Consider the following 18,106-nt stretch of genomic DNA (forward strand, 5'->3'; position numbering starts at 1 on the left):
ATATTCCTAGGAGGGCCTTTGCCACTGCAGGTGCTGTAGTGGTCCTTAAAGGAATTGCTTCAGGATATCTTGTGGCATGGTCCACTACCACCAAGATAAACCTATTGCCTGAAGCAGTAGGAGGGTTAAGGGGGCCAACTATGTCAACCGCTACCCTTTCAAAGGGAACCCCAACCACAGGCAGTGGGATAAGGGGTGCCTTTGGAGTGCCACCTGTCTTGCCACTGGCTTGACAGGTTTCACAGGACTTACAAAATTCCTTTGTGTCCTCTGACATTCTAGGCCAATAAAACAGGGGAACAAGCCTGTCCCAAGTTTTAATTTGCCCCAGATGTCCAGCTAAGGGAATGTCGTGGGCTAGAGTTAGGAGGAACTTTCTGTACTCCTGAGGAATCACCGATCTCCTGGCAGCTCCAGGTTTTGGATCCCTTGCTTCAGTGTACAAGAGGTTGTCTTCCCAGTAAACTCTGTGTGAGTCACTGACATCCCCATTTGCTTGTTTGACAGCGTGCTGCCTTAGACCCTCTAGTGTGGGACAGGTATGCTGTGCCACACTCAGCTCCTCCCTGGCAGGCCCCCCTTCACCGAAAAGCTCAGCAGTGTCTGCTTCCAGCTCCTCTGGTGTAGGTTCTGCACAGGTTGGAAATTCTTCTTCCTCAGAAGTAGAATCCACTGTAGAAGGAGGGATAGTAGGTAGTGCTTTACTCTTACTAACCCTAGCTTTAGGGAGTGTGAGAAAGTAGCCTCTTTCTAGCCTTGTTACCCCCACTTTTGGCCTGTTTGTGAGTGTATGCCAGGGTGTTTTCACTGTCTCACTGGGATCCTGCTAGCCAGGGCCCAGTGCTCATAGTGAAAACCCTATGTTTTCAGTATGTTTGTTATGTGTCACTGGGACCCTGCTAGTCAGGACCCCAGAGCTCATAAGTTTGTGGCCTATATGTGTGTGTTCCCTGTGTAGTGCCTAACTGTCTCACTGAGGCTCTGCTATCCAGAACCTCAGTGGTTATGCTCTCTCATTTCTTTCCAAATTGTCACTAACAGGCTAGTGACCATTTTTACCAATTTACATTGGCTTACTGGAACACCCTTATAATTCCCTAGTATATGGTACTGAGGTACCCAGGGTATTGGGGTTCCAGGAGATCCCTATGGACTGCAGCATTTCTTTTGCCACCCATAGGGAGCTCTGACAATTCTTACACAGGCCTGCCACTGCAGCCTGAGTGAAATAACGTCCACGTTATTTCACAGCCATTTTACACTGCACTTAAGTAACTTATAAGTCACCTATATGTCTAACCTTTACCTGGTAAAGGTTAGGTGCAAAGTTACTTAGTGTGAGGGCACCCTGGCACTAGCCAAGGTGCCCCCACATTGTTCAGAGCCAATTCCCTGAACTTTGTGAGTGCGGGGACACCATTACACGCGTGCACTACATATAGGTCACTACCTATATGTAGCTTCACAATGGTAACTCCGAATATGGCCATGTAACATGTCTATGATCATGGAATTGCCCCCTCTATGCCATCCTGGCATAGTTGGCACAATCCCATGATCCCAGTGGTCTGTAGCACAGACCCTGGTACTGCCAAACTGCCCTTCCTGGGGTTTCACTGCAGCTGCTGCTGCTGCCAACCCCTCAGACAGGCATCTGCCCTCCTGGGGTCCAGCCAGGCCTGGCCCAGGAAGGCAGAACAAAGGACTTCCTCTGAGAGAGGGTGTTACACCCTCTCCCTTTGGAAAATGGTGTGAAGGCAGGGGAGGAGTAGCCTCCCCCAGCCTCTGGAAATGCTTTGTTGGGCACAGATGTGCCCAATTCTGCATAAGCCAGTCTACACCGGTTCAGGGGACCCCTTAGCCCTGCTCTGGCGCGAAACTGGACAAAGGAAAGGGGAGTGACCACTCCCCTGACCTGCACCTCCCCTTGGAGGTGTCCAGAGCTCCTCCAGTGTGCTCCAGACCTCTGCCATCTTGGAAACAGAGGTGCTGCTGGCACACTGGACTGCTCTGAGTGGCCAGTGCCACCAGGTGACGTCAGAGACTCCTTCTGATAGGCTCCTTCAGGTGTTGCTAGCCTATCCTTCTCCTAGGTAGCCAAACCCTCTTTTCTGGCTATTTAGGGTCTCTGTCTCTGGGGAAACTTTAGATAACGAATGCAAGAGCTCATCCGAGTTCCTCTGCATCTCTCTCTTCACCTTCTGATAAGGAATCGACTGCTGACCGCGCTGGAAGCCTGCAAAACTGCAACATAGTAGCAAAGACGACTACTGCAACTCTGTAACGCTGATCCTGCCGCCTTCTCGACTGTTTTCCTGCTTGTGCATGCTGTGGGGGTAGCCTGCCTCCTCTCTGCACCAGAAGCTCCGAAGAAATCTCCCGTGGGTCGACGGAATCTTCCCCCTGCAACCGCAGGCACCAAAAAGCTGCATTACTGGTCCCTTGGGTCTCCTCTCAGCACGACGAGCGAGGTCCCTCGAATCCAGCGACTCTGTCCAAGTGACCCCCACAGTCCAGTGACTCTTCAGTCCAAGTTTGGTGGAGGTAAGTCCTTGCCTCACCTCGCTGGGCTGCATTGCTGGGAACCGCGACTTTTGCAGCTACTCCGGCCCCTGTGCACTTCCGGCGGAAATCCTTTGTGCACAGCCAAGCCTGGGTCCACGGCACTCTAACCTGCATTGCACGACTTTCTAAGTTGGTCTCCGGCGACGTGGGACTCCTTTGTGCAACTTCGGCGAGCACCGTTTCACGCATCCTCGTAGTGCCTGTTTCTGGCACTTCTCCGGGTGCTACCTGCTTCAGAGAGGGCTCCTTGTCTTGCTCGACGTCCCCTCTCTCTCCTGGTCCAATTTGTGACCTCCTGGTCCCTCCAGGGCCACAGCAGTGTCCAAAAACGCTAACCGCACGATTTGCAGCTAGCAAGGCTTGTTGGCGTTCTTTCGGCGGGAAAACACTTCTGCACGACTCTCCACGGCGAGAGGGATCCGTCCACCAAAGGGGAAGTCTCTAGCCCTTTTCGTTCCTGCAGAAACCTCAGCTTCTTCTGTCCAGTAGAAGCTTCTTTGCACCCGCAGCTGGCATTTCCTGGGCATCTGCCCATCTCCGACTTGCTTGTGACTTTTGGACTTGGTCCCCTTGTTCCACAGGTACCCTAGATTGGAAATCCACAGTTGTTGCATTGTTGGTTTGTGTCTTTCCTGCATTATTCCTCTAACACGACTTCTTTGTCCTTAGGGGAACTTTAGTGCATTTTGCACTCACTTTTCAGGGTCTTGGGGAGGGTTATTTTTCTAACTCTCACTATTTTCTAATAGTCCCAGCGACCCTCTACAAGGTCACATAGGTTTGGGGTCCATTTGTGGTTCGCATTCCACTTTTGGAGTATATGGTTTGTGTTGCCCCTATCCCTATGTTTCCCCATTGCATCCTATTGTAACTATACATTGTTTGCACTGTTTTCTAAGACTATACTGCATATTTTTGCTATTGTGTATATATATCTTGTGTATATTTCCTATCCTCTCACTGAGGGTACACTCTAAGATACTTTGGCATATTGTCATAAAAATAAAGTACCTTTATTTTTAGTATAACTGTGTATTGTGTTTTCTTATGATATTGTGCATATGACACTAAGTGGTACTGTAGTAGCTTCACACGTCTCCTAGTTCAGCCTAAGCTGCTCTGCTAAGCTACCATTATCTATCAGCCTAAGCTGCTAGACACCCTATACACTAATAAGGGATAACTGGGCCTGGTGCAAGGTGCAAGTACCCCTTGGTACTCACTACAAGCCAGTCCAGCCTCCTACAGGGAGCACTTGGTGCATTCTTCCAGGATCCAAGTCACCCTGTCCTTTTTGCTTTTTGGCCTGAGCCCTGGTCAAAGCAAAAATATGCCCTGGAATGCCCAGCATTGCTGCATGAGCCTCCAACTCCACTTCTGCCCAAGCTGATATCTCGAAATCATTCCCTAATAGACAGTCTACAGGTAAATCTGAGGCAACCACAACTTTCTTTGGGCCAGTAACCCCCCCCCAGTTGAGATTCACAACAGCCATGGGGTTGCTAAGGGTGTTGTTATGAGCATCGGTTACTTGGTACTGGTGACCAAGTATGTGTTGTTCAGGGTGGACCAGTTTCTCTATTACCATTGTAACACTGGACCATGTGTCCCTGTAGGTCTGAACCTCAACACCATTTATTAGGGGTAGTTGCTTGTACTTATCCATGTTAAGGGGACAAGCAACCAAGGTGGCTAAATCAATAGCCCCCTCAGAGACTAACACAGCCTCTGTGGTCTCCCTAATCAGACCAACCCCAACTAAGTTACCAAAAGTGAGCCCAGCTACTCCCTTGGATTGGCTATTAGTAGGTTTGCTCCCACCACCACTGCTATTAGTAGGGACACTAGGTGTAGCAGTAGGGGTTGTAGTGGTAGGAGGCTTGGTGCTTTTCTTTGGACAACTGGGATCTGTTGTCCAATGGCCTTTTATTTTACATAAATAGCACCAGGGTTTCTTTTCTTTGTTTTGATTAGAAGATGATTTGGGCCCACCACCCCCACCAGAGTGTTTTTGTGGGCCTGATGAAGACTCATTTTAAGATTTGTCCCCACCCTTGTCACAAGACTTACCATCCTTCTTCTTGCCATCTTTGTCACCCCCTGTATGAACATTTCTGTTCACCCTTGTTCTGACCCATTTGTCTGCCTTCTTTCCCAATTCTTGGGGAGAGGTCAGATCAGATTCCACCAGGTACCGGTGCAACAAATCAGACACTCAATTATTAAGAATATGCTCTCTCAGGATTACGTTATACAGGCTTTCATAATCAGTAACTTTACTGCCATGTAACCACCCCTCCAAGGCCTTCACTGAATGGTCAACAAAGTCTACCCAGTCTTGTGAAGACTCCTTTTTGGTTGCTCTGAACTTCATCCTGTACTGTTCAGTGGTTAAGCCATAACCATCTAGGAGTGCATTCTTAAGAACTTTGAAATCATTGGCATCACTTTCTTTCACAGTAAGGAGCCTATCCCTACCCTTTCCACTAAATGATAGCCATAGGATAGCAGCCCACTGCCTTTGAGGGACATCCTGTACAACACAGGCCCTCTCAAGTGCAGCAAACCACTTGTTAATGTCATCCCCCTCCTTATAAGGGGGAACTATCTTGTGCAGATTCCTAGAATCATGCTCTCTTGCAGGATGACTATGGGGAATACTGCTGCTGCCACCATGGGTTTTGAAGGAGGCTGGACTGGCTTGTAGTGAGTACCTAGGGGTACTTGCACCTTGCACCAGGCCCAGTTATCCCTTATTAGTGTATAGGGTGTCTAGCAGCATAGGCTGATAGATAATGGTAGCTTAGCAGAGCAGCTTAGGCTGAACTAGGAGACGAGTGAAGCTCCTACAGTACCACTTAGTGTCATATGCACAATATCATAAGAAAACACAATACACAGTTATACTAAAAATAAAGGTACTTTATTTTTATGACAATATGCCAAAGTATCTCAGAGTGTACCCTCAGTGAGAGGATAGGAAATATACACAAGATATATATACACAATACCAAAATATGCAGTAATAGTCTTAGAAAACAGTGCAAACAATGTATAGTTACAATAGGATGCAATGGAGACACATAGGGATAGGGGCAACACAAACCATATACTCCAAAAGTGGAATGCGAACCACGAATGGACCCCAAACCTATGTGACCTTGTAGAGGGTCGCTGGGACTATTAGAAAATAGTAAGGGTTAGAAAAATAGCCCACCCCAAGACCCTGAAAAGTGAGTGCAAAGTGCACTAAAGTTCCCCAAAGGACATAGAAGTCGTGATAGGGGAATTCTGCAGGAAAGACACAAACCAACAATGCAACAACGATGGATTTCCAGTCGAGGGTACCTGTGGAAGAAGGGGACCAAGTCCAAAAGTCACAAGCAAGTCGGAGATGGGCAGATGCCCAGGAAATGCCAGCTGTAGGTGCAAAGATGCTGCTACTGGACAGTAGAAGCGTAGGTTTCTGCAAGAACGACAAGGGCTAGAGACTTCCCCTTTGGAGGACGGATCCCTCACGCCGTGGAGAGTCGTGCAGAAGTGTTTTTCCGCCGAAAGACCGCCAACAAGCCTTGCTAGCTGCAAATCATGCGGTAAGGGTTTTTGGACGCTGCTGTGGCCCAGAAGGGACCAGGATGTCGCAAATTGCGTCAGGAGACAGAGGGGACGTCGAGCAAGACAAGGAGCCCTCTCAGCAGCAGGTAGCACCCGGAGAAGTGCCAGAAACAGGCACTACGAGGATGCGTGAAACGGTGCTCACCCGAAGTCGCACAAAGGAGTCCCACGTCGCCGGAGAACAACTTAGGAGGTCGTGCAATGCAGGTTAGAGTGCCGTGGACCCAGGCTGGACTGCGCACAAAGGATTTCCGCCGGAAGTGCACGGAGGCCGGAGTAGCTGCAAAAGTCGCGGTTTCCAACAATGCAGTCTGGAGTGGGGAGGCAAGGACTTACCTCCACCAAACTTGGACTGAAGAGTCATTGGCTGTGGGAGTCACTTTGACAGAGTTGCTGGATTCAAGGGACCTCGCTCGTTGTGCTGAGAGGAGACCCAAGGTACCGGTGATGCAGTTCTTTGGTGCCTGCGGTTGCAGGGGGACGATTCCGTCGACCCACGGGAGATTTCTTCGGAGCTTCTAGTGCAGAGAGGAGGCAGACTACCCCCACAGCATGCACCACCAGGAAAACAGTCGAGAAGGCGGCAGGATGAGCGTTACAGAGTTGCAGTAGTCGTCTTTGCTACTATGTTGCAGTTTTGCAGGCTTCCAGCACGGTCAGCAGTCGATTCCTTGGCAGAAGGTGAAGAGAGAGATTCAGAGGAACTCGGATGAGCTCTTGCATTCGTTATCTGAGGAATCCCAAGAGACAGAGACCCTAAATAGCCAGAAAAGAGGGTGTGGCTACCTAGGAGAGAGGATAGGCTAGCAACGCCTGAAGGAGCCTATCAGAAGGAGTCTCTGACGTCACCTGATGGCACTGGCCACTCAGAGCAGTCCAGTGTGCCAGCAGCACCTCTGTTTCCAAGATGGCAGAGGTCTGGAGCACACTGGAGTGGTCACTCCCCTTTCCTTTGTCCAGTTTCGCGCCAGAGCAGGGCTAAGGGGTCCCTGAACCGGTGTAGACTGGCTTATGCAGAAATGGGCACCAAATGTGCCCATGAAAGCATTTCCAGAGGCTGGGGGAGGCTACTCCTCCCCTGCTTTCACACCATTTTCCAAAGGGAGAGGGTGTAACACCCTCTCTAAGAGGAAGTCCTTTGTTCTGCCATCCTGGGCCAGGCCTGGCTGGACCCCAGGAGGGCAGATGCCTGTCTGAGGGGTTGGCAGCAGCAGCAGCTGCAGTGAAAACCCGGGAAAGGCAGTTTGGCAGTACCAGGGTCTGTGCTACAGACCACTGGGATCATGGGATTGTGCCAACTATGCCATGATGGTATAGAGGGGGCAATTCCATGATCATAGACATATTACATGGCCATATTCGGAGTTACCATTGTGAAGCTACATATAGGTAGTGACCTATATGTAGTGCACGCGTGTAATGGTGTCCCCGCACTCACAAAGTCCGGGGAATTGGCCCTGAACAATGTGGGGGCACCTTGGCTAGTGCCAGGGTGCCCTCACACTAAGTAACTTAGCACCCAACCTTTACCAGGTAAAGGTTAGACATATAGGTGACTTATAAGTTACTTAAGTGCAGTGTAAAATGGCTGTGAAATAACGTGGACGTTATTTCACTCAGGCTGCAGTGGCAGGCCTGTGTAAGAATTGTCAGAGCTCCCTATGGGTGGCAAAAGAAATGCTGCAGCCCATAGGGATCTCCTGGAACCCCAATACCCTGGGTACCTCAGTACCATATACTAGGGAATTATAAGGGTGTTTCAGTAAGCCAATGTAAATTGGTAAAATTGGTCACTAGCCTGTTAGTGACAATTTGAAAGAAATGAGAGAGCATAACCACTGAGGTTCTGATTAGCAGAGCCTCAGTGAGACAGTTAGTCATAACATAGGTAACATATTCAGGCACACTTATGAGCACTGGGGCCCTGACTAGCAGGGTCCCAGTGACACATACAACTAAAACAACATATATACAGTGAAAAATGGGGGTAACATGCCAGGCAAGATGGTACTTTCCTACAGGTTTCTAACCCAATTTTCTGTCTTTTTCTTTCTATCTCTAAGGACTGCCTATTTAAATCCAGCTGTTGCTTCTTGAGCTTCAGCCTGGATTCTTCCACTCTCAATCTATTGAGCTCCCTTTCTAACACTCTGTCATCAGCGTGGGTGGGTGGTGCATGCCTTGAAACAGAAGTATGGTGAGAATGAACAGAAGGAGACCTGTCCCTAACAGATAGCACTCTAACAGCCTGGCTAACAGAAACAGCACTTCTACTATGATGAGAAGGAACACTCTTACTGTGATGTGAGGCAACACTATTACTGTGATGTGACTCTACATCAGTACCAGCTATGCTAGGTGGTCTGCTAATGGGCAGGCTGGGAAGTTTCCCTTCTAAATCTTTTGCTAGGGGTGCCCCAGGGTCAGATTAGGAACTATCAGCTAATTTCTCAACAGAAGTGCCAACTCTGGTCTTATCTTGGTCAATGAGCATATTAACCAATAGTTCTCTAGAAGAATTCTTCCTTACACTTAAACCTCTTTCTATGCAGAGACTCCTTGCTCCTTTCCAGCTAAGGTGATCATAAGCAAGTTTGGACAGATCAACAGTTTGGCCTGTGCCAGACATTTTGGAAAGTGTTTAAGGGATAGATTAAGTGAGAAAAAGTTTTTCAGAACTTTTTGAAAGACAGAAAAAAAACTTTTTACACTTTTTAAGAACTTTTTAGAAAGTTTAGAGGTACTTTTCAGCACTTAGCAAAGAAGTGAAAGGAGAAAAGCAAAACTTTTTGGTTAGGTGTACATACACTGAACTTGTTTTGTATATTTTTCTCTTATGAAAAGTACAATGACAAAAGTGGTAAGTAGTTGCAAAGTACTTATCCCACCGCTGCACAACCAATGTAGGAGGCTGGACTGGCTTGTAGTGAGTACCAAGGGGTACTTACACCTTGCACCAGGCCCAGGTATCCCTTATTAGTGTATAGGGGTGTATAGCAGCTTAGGCTGATAGAAAATGGTAGCTTAGCAGAGCAGCTTAGGCTGAACTAGAAGACGAGTGAAGCTCCTATAGTACCACTAGTGTCACTTGCACAATATCATAAGAAAACACAATACACAGATATACTAAAAATAAAGGTACTTTATTTTTATGACAATATGCCAAAGTATCTCAGTGAGTACCCTCAGTATGAGGATAGCAAATATACACAAGATATATGTACACAATACCAAAAATATGCAGTATAGCAATAGAAAACAGTGCAAACAATATATAGTTACAATAGGATGCAATGGGGGCACATAGGGATAGGGGCAACACAAACCATATACTCCAAAAGTGGAATGCGAACCACGAATGGACCCCAAACCTATGTGACCTTGTAGAGGGTCGCTGGGACTGTAAGAAAACAGTGAGGGTTAGAAAAATAGCCCACCCCAAGACCCTGAAAAGTGAGTGCAAAGTGCACTAAAGTTCCCCAAAGAGCACAGAAGTCGTGATAGGGGAATTCTGCAGGAAAGACCAAAACCAGCAATGCAACAACGATGGATTTCCAGACGAGGGTACCTGTGGAACAAGGGGACCAAGTCCAAAAGTCACGATCAAGTCGAGAGTGGGCAGATGCCCAGGAAATGCCAGCTGTGGGTGCAAAGAAGCTGCTACTGGACTGTAGAAGCTGAGGATTCTGCAAGAACGACAAGGGCTAGAAACTTCCCCTTTGGAGGATGGATGTCCCACGTCGTGAAGAGATGTGCAGAAGTGTTTTCCTGCAGAAAGACCCCAAACAAGCCTTGCTAGCTGCAAAGCTCGCGGTTAGGGTTTTTGGATGCTGCTGTGGCCCAGGAGGGACCAGGATGTCGCCAATTGCGTGAGGGGACAGAGGGGGCGTCCAGCAAGACAAGGAGCCCTCTCAGAAGCAAGCAGCACCCGGAGAAGTGCCGGAACAGGCACTACAAAGTGGAGTGAAACGGTGCTCACCCGAAGTTGCACAAGTGAGTCCCACGCCGCCGGAGGACAACTCAGGAGGTCGTGCAATGCAGGTTAGAGTGCCGTGGACCCAGGCTTGGCTGTGCACAAAGGAAATCCTGGAAAAGTGTACAGGAGCCTGAGTAGCTGCAAAACATGTGGTTCCCAGCAATGCAGTCTAGCGTGGGGAGGCAAGGACTTACCTCCACCAAACTTGGACTGAAGAGTCACTGGACTGTGGGAGTCACTTGGACAGAGTTGCTGAGTTCAAGGGACCTCGCTCGTCGTGCTGAGAGAAGACCCAGAGGACCGGTGATGCAGTTCTTTGGTGCCTGCGGTTGCAGGGGGACGATTCCGTCGACCCACGGGAGATTTCTTCGGCGCTTCTAGTGCAGAGAGGAGGCAGACTACCCCCACAGCATGCACCACTAGGAAAACAGTCGAGAAGGCGGCAGGATCAGTGTTACAGTGTCGCAGTAGTCGTCTTTGCTACTTTGTTGCAGTTTTGCAGGCTTTCAGCGCGGTCAGCAGTCGATTCCTTGGCAGACGGTGAAGAGAGAGATGCAGAGGAACTCTGATGAGCTCTTTTATTCGTTATCTAAGGAATTCCCCAAAGCAGAGACCCTAAATAGCCAGAAAAGAGGGGTTGGCTACTTAGGAGCGAGGATAGGTTAGCAACACCTGAAGGAGCCTATCAGAAGGAGTCTCTGACGTCACCTGCTGGCACTGGCCACTCAGAGCAGTCGAGTGTGCCAGCAGCACATCTGTTTCCAAGATGACAGAGGTCTGGAGCACACTGGAGGAGCTCTGGGCACCTCCCAGGGGAGGTGCAGTTCAGGGGAGTGGTCACTCCCCTTTCCTTTGTCCAGTTTCGCGCCAGAGCAGGGCTGAGGGGTCACTAAACCGGTGTAGACTGGCTTATGCAGAAATGGGCAGCATCTGTGCCCATGAAAGCATTTCCAGAGGCTGGGGGAGGCTACTCCTCCCCTGCCTTAACACCTTTTTCCAAAGGGAGAGGGTGTAACACCCTCTCTCTGAGGAAGTCCTTTGTTCTGCCTTTCTGGGCCAAGCCTGGCTGGACCCCAGGAGGGCAGAAACCTGTCTGAGGGGTTGGCAGCAGCTGCAGTGAAACCCCTGAAAAGGCAGTTTGGCAGTACCCGGGTCTGTGCTAGAGACCCGTGGGATCGTGGAATTGTGCCAACAATGCCAGGATGGCATTCAGGGGGCAATTCCATGATCATAGACATGTTACATGGCCATATTCGGAGTTACCATTGTGAAGCTACACATAGGTAGTGACCTATGTGTAGTGCACGCGTGTAATGGTGTCCCCGCACTCACAAAGTCTGGGGAATTTGCCCTGACCAATGTGGGTGCACCTTGGCTAGTGCCAGGGTGCCCACACACTAAGTAACTTTGCACCTAACCTTTACCAGGTAAAGGTAAGACATATAGGTGACTTATGAGTTACTTAAGGGCAGTGGTAAATGGCTGTGAAATAACGTGGACGTTATTTCACTCAGGCTGCAGTGGCAGGCCTGTGTAAGAATTGTCAGAGATGCCTATGGGTGGCAAAAGAAATGCTGCAGCCCATAGGGATCTCCTGGAACCCCAATGCCCTGGGTACCTCAGTACCATATACTAGGGAATTATAAGGGTGTTCCAGTATGCCAATGTGAATTGGTCACTAGCCTGTTAGTGACAATTTGGAAAGAAATGAGAGAGCATAACCACTGAGGTTCTGGATAGCAGAGCCTCAGTGAGACAGTTAGTCATAACACAGATAACACATTCAGGGCACACTTATGAGCACTGGGGCCCTGGCTGGCAGGGTCCCAGTGACACATACAACTAAAACAACATATATACAGTGAAATATGGGGGTAACATGCCAGGCAAGATGGTACTTTCCTACAAGAGGGCCATTATCGGAGTTACCATTGTGAGCTACACATAGGTAGTGACCTATGTGCAGTGCACACGTGTAATGGTGTCCCTGCACTCACAAAGTTCGGGGAATTTGCCCTGAACGATGTGGGGGCACCTTGGCTAGTGCCAGGGTGCCCACACACTAAGTAAATTGGCACCCAACCTTCACCAAGTGAGGGTTAGACATATAGGTGACTTATAAGTTACTTATGTGGAGTGAAAAATGGCTGTGAAATAACGTGGACGTTATTTCACTCAGGCTCCAGTGGCAGGCCTGTGTAAGAATTGTCTGAGCTCCCTATGGGTGGCAAAAGAAATGCTGCCGTCCATAGGGATCTCCTGGAACCCCAATACCCTGGGTACCTAAGTACCATATACAAGGGGATTATATTTGTGTACCAGTGTGCCAATTAGAATTGGTAAATTTAGTCACTAGCCTGCAGTGACACATTTAGAAAACAGAGAGAGCATGAACACTGAGGTTCTGGTTAGCAGAGCCTCAGTGATACAGTTAGGCACCACACAGGGAACACATACAGGGCATACACTATGAGCACTGGGGTCCTGCCTAGTCGGATCCCAGTGACACAAGGGCAAAAACAAACATACATACAGTGAAAATGGGGGTAACATGCCAGGCAAGATGGTACTTTCCTACAGTGAGGGGAAAATGTGGGACTGCAGTCTTTGTTGTTAAGGAAGGTGAAAGAGACCCCATTAGGTGAAGCCAGCCTTTTGTCTCTTCCCTGATCACTGCTCGGTGGGTCTGCTGACAGCCAGGTGCAGTAAGCTCACATCTCTCTATTCCTCGATTATGGGTGCACCAGGCTGGAGAATAAGTGTGGAGCACCACTTAATGCAAAGTCTGTGCCTAGGGAGCAGCCTAGAAAGAAAAACTCCCCAAACCCACTGAAAGTTGCAGATAGTAAATACACTTCTCCTGTCAGCTTTTACTGTACATAGGTGGGAGCCACTGACCCACTAGTTCCAACTGCATATTCTCTTTAACAAAGGATGAGGGTGCTCCACAGTACTCAGACAAGATGTGTGACAATAGCTGGTGTCTGACTCGTGGCAAGCTTCCCTAAAGATGAGGTGATATCACTAAAGTCTTGCCTTGATGGTAAAAGCTGTCCCTCAGACCTGAAACACATAGAAGCTACATTGCCTGCTGAGACAGAGAAGGAGCCCTCCAAAAGCACCAGAAGTTGCTTGACCTCCCACCAGCTTTGTGTGGGTTCGCCAGAAGAAGAAAGACTATGGAGAGTGATCTGTGAGTCCTGTGGAGCGTGGGCACAGTCTCAAGCCGAAGCACTTCCCAGTAGGAGTTGCAGATAGTGGTTGTTGCCACTGTATGAAAGAATTGTACCTGAGGTGGATTGTGCTACTGCAAGTATGGCCTGTGCCCAAGGAAGAATTTACTGCTTTAACTATGAACTGTGCTGGAGGCAGACTAGACTTCTGCAACTATAAACTATGTCCGAAGCAGTCTGCTAGTACAACTACAAACTGTGCCTGAGGTAGGCTGTACTGTCACTCAGAGACTGTGTCCAAGGTGGACTATGTCGCCAGCTTCAAGAATTGCAGCTGAAGTAACCTGATTCTGAGGCTGAAGGCTTAGATGTGGCTGCCCTCAGGCTGCTGTGACTTTTGACCCCTGGCAGCCCAATCACTACTCCTTACCCGAGACTCAGAAGCAGGCCACCTTTAACTGCAGAGCTTTGCCATCAACTAGAGCAGCCTACCCCCTGTGAGGAATCCTGCTTCCACTGGTGTATGCTCTGTCTCCCTGGCGGATTGAAGACCGTCCCTCTAGTGAGTGTTTCTCCTCCCAGGAGATGAGAGACATACATTGTAAGTTCCTGCAGACTGCCAGGAAAATGACTTTGAAGGCTGTGCTATGGACAGACTATGTTGAAAAGGGGACATGCGGACTAACTGAGCCTTGCAAATTGAATTAAGAGGTAATCTGTACCTGAGCACTGATATATGCCCAAGAGGTATGCTAAACACCAAGGGGAAACCTTGCCTATAATTACCAAAAGGGGAGGATCACGCAGGAGAATCAAAACTACAGTACCTCCCTGAGAAGTCAGTAACTGCTCACCATCACTACTACTCAAGTGTTGAAGAGGTTGCACTTAACCCAATTTCACAGACCTATAGTAGGATGATTTTTATAGCCTCTGTTGGCGGGGCGTTCTATCTGTTCACTAACTTTTTGTGTGCCTTCGTTATCACCACTGCAGTTGAGTCTATGGTAAATCATCTTGCGTTTTGGTATGTTGTTAAATGTACATTTATAATGGCAGCCGTCTGCTTGCAGGATCGCTTTGTTGCTGTGTTTCTCTGTAAGGATGTTTTCAATTTGTTGTTGTTAGTATACTGTTAGGTCCTCAAACCCCTCCTTAGTTTTTTTATATACCGGAAGTCAATTTAATGTTAAAATAATTTAGGATCATGTGGTCAATGCATCTCTGTAGCTGTGATGTGTCACTTTGTCAAATTACTAGGATGTCGACCTTTAACCATGAAATAATATGTGATGTCTATTCATGGGAATCACCCTCCCACAGCCAGTATCATCCAGTCTGTCTCATAATGAGAGAGGCATAGGAGTAGCACATATGGTCCCATCTCGGTCTATTGTGTTTCTATGTAGAGTTATTTGTTGAAGGTTGTAGGAGGCTGGACTGGCTTGTAGTGAGTACCAAGGGGTACTTGCACCTTGCACCAGGCCCAGTTATCCCTTATTAGTGTATAGGGTGTCTAGCAGCTTAGGCTGATAGATAATGGTAGCTTAGCAGAGCAGCTTAGGCTGAACTAGGAGACGTGTGAAGCTACTACAGTACCACAAGTGTCACTTGCACAATATCATAAGAAAACACAATACACAGTTATACTAAAAATAAAGGTACTTTATTTTTATGACAATATGCCAAAGTATCTTAGAGTGTACCCTCAGTGAGAGGATAGGAAATATACACAAGATATATATACACAATAGCAAAAATATGCAATATAGTCTTAGAAAACAGTGCAAACAATGTATAGTTACAATAGGATGCAATGGGGACACATAGGGATAGGGGCAACACAAACCATATACTCCAAAAGTGGAATGCGAACCACGAATGGACCCCAAACCTATGTGACCTTGTAGAGGGTCGCTGGGACTATTAGAAAATAGTGAGAGTTAGAAAAATAACCCTCCCCAAGACCCTGAAAAGTGAGTGCAAAGTGCACTAAAGTTCCCCTAAGGATAAAGAAGTCGTGTTAGAGGAATAATGCAGGAAAGACACAAACCAACAATGCAACAACGATGGATTTCCAATCTAGGGTACCTGTGGAACAAGGGGACCAAGTCCAAAAGTCACAAGCAAGTCGGAGATGGGCATATGCCCAGGAAATGCCAGCTGTGGATGCAAAGAAGCTTCTACTGGACAGAAGAAGCAGAGGTTTCTGCAGGAACGAAAAGGGCTAGAGACTTCCCCTTTGGTGGACGGATCCCTCTCGCCGTGGAGAGTCGTGCAGAAGTGTTTTCCCGCCGAAAGAACGCCAACAAGCCTTGCTAGATGCAAATCGTGCGGTTAGCGTTTTTGGATGCTGCTGTGGCCCAGGAGGGACCAGGAGGTCGAAAATTGGACCAGGAGGTAGAGGAGACGTCAAGCAAGACAAGGAGCCCTCTTAGCAGCAGGTAGCACCCAGAGAAGTGCAAGAAACAGGCACTACGAGGATGCGTGAAACGGTGCTCACCCGAAGTTACACAAAGGAGTCCCACGTCGCCGGAGACCAACTTAGAAAGTCGTGCAATGCAGGTTAGAGTGCCGTGGACCCAGGCTTGGCTGTGCACAAAGGATTTCCGCCGGAAGTGCACAGGGGCCGGAGTAGCTGCAAAAGTCGCGGTTCCCAGCAATGCAGTCTAGCGAGGTGAGCCAAGGACTTACCTCCACCAAACTTGGACTGAAGAGTCACTGGACTGTGGGGGTCACTTGGACAGAGTTGCTGGATTCGAGGGACCTCGCTCGTCGTGCTGAGAGGAGACCCAAGGGACCGGTAATGCAGCTTTTTGGTGCCTGCGGTTGCAGGGGGACGATTCCGTCGACCCACGGGAGATTTCTTCGGAGCTTCTAGTGCAGAGAGGAGGCAGACTACCCCCACAGCATGCACCACCAGGAAAACAGTCGAGAAGACGGAAGGATCAGCGTTACAGAGTTGCAGTAGTCGTCTTTGCTACTATGTTGCAGTTTTGCAGGCTTCCAGCGCGGTCAGCAGTCGATTCCTTGGCAGAAGGTGAAGAGAGAGATGCAGAGGAACTCGGCTGAGCTCTTGCATTCGTTATCTAAAGTTTCCCCAGAGACAGAGACCCTAAATAGCCAGAAAAGAGGGTTTGGCTACCTACGAGAGAGGATAGGCTAGCAACACCTGAAGGAGCCTATCAGCAGGAGTCTCTGACGTCACCTGGTGGCACTGGCCACTCAGAGCAGTCCAGTGTGCCAGCAGCACATCTGTTTCCAAGATGGCAGAGGTCTGGAGCACACTGGAGGAGCTCTGGACACCTCCCAGGGGAGGTGCAGGTCAGGGGAGTGGTCACTCCCCTTTCCTTTGTCCAGTTTCGCGCCAGAGCAGGGCTAAGGGGTCCCCTGAACCGGTGTAGACTGGCTTATGCAGAATTGGGCACATCTGTGCCCAAGAAAGCATTTCCAGAGGCTGGGGGAGGCTACTCCTCCCCTGCCTTCACACCATTTTCCAAAGGGAGAGGGTGTAACACCCTCTCTCAGAGGAAGTCCTTTGTTCTGCCATCCTGGGCCAGGCCTGACTGGACCCCAGGAGGGCAGATGCCTGTCTGAGGGGTTGGCAGCAGCAGCAGCTGCAGTGAAACCCCAGGAAGGGCAGTTTGGCAGTACCAGGGTCTGTGCTACAGACCACTGGGATCATGGGATTGTGCCAACTATGCCAGGATGGTATAGAGGGGGCAATGCCATGATCATAGACATGTTACATGGCCATATTCGGAGTTACCATTGTGAAGCTACATATAGGTAGTGACCTATATGTAGTGCACGCGTGTAATGGTGTCCCCGCACTCACAAAGTCCGGGGAATTGGCCCTGAACAATGTGGGGGCACCTTGGCTAGTGCCAGGGTGCCCTCACACTAAGTAACTTTGCACCTAACCTTTACCAGGTAAAGGTTAGACATATAGGTGACTTATAAGTTACTTAAGTGCAGTGTAAAATGGCTGTGAAATAACGTGGACGTTATTTCACTCAGGCTGCAGTGGCAGGCCTGTGTAAGAATTGTCAGAGCTCCCTATGGGTGGCAAAAGAAATGCTGCAGCCCATAGGGATCTCCTGGAACCCCAATACCCTGGGTACCTCAGTACCATATACTAGGGAATTATAAGGGTGTTCCAGTAAGCCAATGTAAATTGGTAAAATTGGTCACTAGCCTGTTAGTGACAATTTGAAAGAAATGAGAGAGCATAACCACTGAGTTTCTGATTAGCAGAGCCTCAGTGAGACAGTTAGTCACTACACAGGTAACACATTCAGGCACACTTATGAGCACTGGGGCCCTGGTGAACAGGGTCCCAGTGACACATACAACTAAAACAACATATATACAGTGAAAAATGGGGGTAACATGCCAGGCAAGATGGTACTTTCCTACACAACCCCCCCCCCCCAAACGAAGGACAATAAGACTAGCCATGACTTGATGAGTCTTCATTGTCTAAGTGGAAATATCTGGAGAGTCCATCTGCATTGGAGTGGCTACTCCCAGGTCTATGTTCCACTGTATAGTCCATTCCCTGTAGGGATATGGACCACCTCAACAATTTAGGATTTTCACCTTTCATTTGTTTTAGCCAAAGTAGAGGTTTGTGGTCTGTCTGAACAATGAAGTGAGTGCCAAACAGGTATGGCCTCAACTTCTTCAGTGCCCAGACCACAGCAAAGGCCTCCCTCTCTATGGCAGACCAACGCTTTTCTCTAGGGGTCAACCTCCTACTAATAAAAGCAACAGG

Source organism: Pleurodeles waltl, chromosome 11, assembly GCF_031143425.1.
Source record: "Pleurodeles waltl isolate 20211129_DDA chromosome 11, aPleWal1.hap1.20221129, whole genome shotgun sequence".
In the NCBI taxonomy this organism is placed as follows: domain Eukaryota; kingdom Metazoa; phylum Chordata; class Amphibia; order Caudata; family Salamandridae; genus Pleurodeles; species Pleurodeles waltl.